This window comes from Armigeres subalbatus, chromosome 3, assembly GCF_024139115.2.
Source record: "Armigeres subalbatus isolate Guangzhou_Male chromosome 3, GZ_Asu_2, whole genome shotgun sequence".
Taxonomy (NCBI): Eukaryota; Metazoa; Arthropoda; class Insecta; order Diptera; family Culicidae; genus Armigeres; species Armigeres subalbatus.
The window spans coordinates 3,453,880-3,456,044 of NC_085141.1; the positions used below are offsets into that span (position 1 = coordinate 3,453,880).

Below are 2,165 nucleotides of genomic sequence, written 5' to 3' on the forward strand. Positions count from 1 at the left end.
GCTTGAAGGCTCCGTCGAGCTACGAAATTATTTTGCTTACTTCCGATTGACATTGACTGATATTATCGACAGCTTCCATAACGTGAGAAGAAGTGTCATAAATTGTGTTTTTAATTTCATCTTCCTGCATAAGAGCACGCAAACGGACGGCACTCGCCCTGCGAGGAAGTGAACCAAGATTAGTTACGTGGCGCAACGCCAATTCGTAACCTATTTCCTCCTCTGTCAGGCTTGCTGGATCCATGATCCTTAAGGTCTAAAATTAGCCAACTAATGAAATAAGTGGTAGGTTCTTAACGTGTTACTAAACAGAAATTGTGCCACAAACTCAACACAAATTTCCAAAAACTCAAAAATCTACAAACCACAAACTAAATGGTTCGTTTTGTTGGGCGCCAGTGTTGTGAATTCCCGACTCGGTAGAGCAGAGTACTACAAACGACGGAATACATAACTAACCCCAAGGGAAGATGGCGCAAATAAGTGAGAAAACATGATTTTAGCTTAACATCAGTGTATTGAAACGCACATTTTATGTCCCTATGCTTTCCCTAGCAAATGGTGGTTCCTTGAACCAAGATAACATTTTCTTTGTCTTAAGACTAAGGGATTGTTACTCACGGTACCGGAGCTTACGCTAAACCTACGCCGCATCCCCTTGACCATGTCGGCAGTGGCAACATGACAACATTGGCCGATTCTTCGGCTCGTCGGTTGGCGGGAAACGATCCGTCCGCCTTGCGCTCGCCGCGCGTGGTCGTGGCGCGAGAACAAGCCTCGAATTCCCGTCTGGTCTCGTTGGGCTCCTTCACAAACGCAGGACCGAATGACCGCCCGTCGATGCCACGCTTCCCGGGCTGTCCCGTTCTTAGCCTTCCTGCTCTCGTGGAGATCACTGCCTCGTTACGGTCCGCTTCTGGCAGAGCCTCACCGCTAATCGAATCCGGGCTGCAGCTGTCTAAAAAAACACCCTGTGGAGTTGCCCGCACGTCAGATATCTCCATTGATTCGGCACATTAAATAGTAACTTACCCTTTCGGGGTATTTTCCGTCTCGCAGTCAATTAGACACTGACGCCGACCTTTTTGACCAACCGGTTCGGATTGATGCGGAAACTCGTTATTCGCCGAGTGCACGATGCTACTGGCACTGAAGGGATAACAATTTTGAGGTTAGGATACCTATCGCCTGAATGGTTCCACTGACAAGTTACCTTATTTCCGTAGTTGCAAATGCCCGTTTCGCTGCAGGCTATAGTAAGGTCGTCAGCGGGAAAGTGTCGCATGCGTCCCTATCCGTGATACCAGAGGTGCGAGGCCACTTATTTCCAGTACGAATCCGGAGGTAGTGGGCCACGTGTCCCAATCAATCAAACTGGTAGGAAAAATACACAGTTGTGTTTTAATTGATCCAGTTGCAGGGAAATAGCGCGCTTTACCTGATTGTTCCTATTCGGAAACGCTGCAAATAGTTGCCAGGAGGATTTTTCAATGGTGTCGGCGTGCCCTTTTCCACTGGCACCCGAGAACGTGGATTTATCACTGGCACTATCACGCACAATCGTGGGCACGACCCTTCTGGCCTGCGGACAACGAACGACTCAAATGTGCGATACGACGGTGCTTTAGTTTTCTGCCTCTGACGTGGTTATTGTAGTGGTGGTGATGTAATGGGTTGACAGGTTTCTTTCTTTACGTTTTCTCGCTCGTTATCATTGACGGATGCGAATCGTCACTGTCGCCATAGCTCGTTCGTTGATCAAGTTGACGTTCGACGTAGGACTACCGTTTGATGATTACAATTTTTGTTCCCTTTTCGAGTACTATAATGTGTTTCGTCGTGCGTACTGATGTTAAATATTGCCTCACTAAACTAAACTGTAACAAGTCTTCTGGGACAATTTTTAGTGTTTCGCGATTTCACTACAGTTATCGTACACATTCCTTCTTCAGGAAATTTCCGCCAGAAAGTTATAGAAGTTACTTAATTTTTCATGAATCACTTTGAAATAAAATTAACCGATTACGCGAAAGCGAGGGTTATTTAGCTTTCTGACACCATGTAAGGTACGTAAAGACACTGTCGTTTATTGTCAAGGTATGAGATATAACAGGTGAAGACACACAACGTATGTAAAGTATAATAATGTATAACAAAACAGTAAT

General features: G+C 45.7%; 1 long non-coding RNA gene across 1 annotated transcript; it reads right to left on the minus strand.

The window, feature by feature from the left end:
* Nucleotides 1-497: 497 nt before the first annotated feature.
* LOC134227852 (uncharacterized) lies at nucleotides 498-1,641 on the minus strand. The gene is made up of 4 exons (XR_009983778.1): nucleotides 1,439-1,641; nucleotides 1,214-1,374; nucleotides 1,033-1,149; nucleotides 498-971 (listed from the first exon to the last, which is right to left on the minus strand). It is a non-coding gene; the product is annotated as an uncharacterized LOC134227852 (long non-coding RNA).
* Between the last annotated feature and the right edge of the window lie 524 nt (nucleotides 1,642-2,165).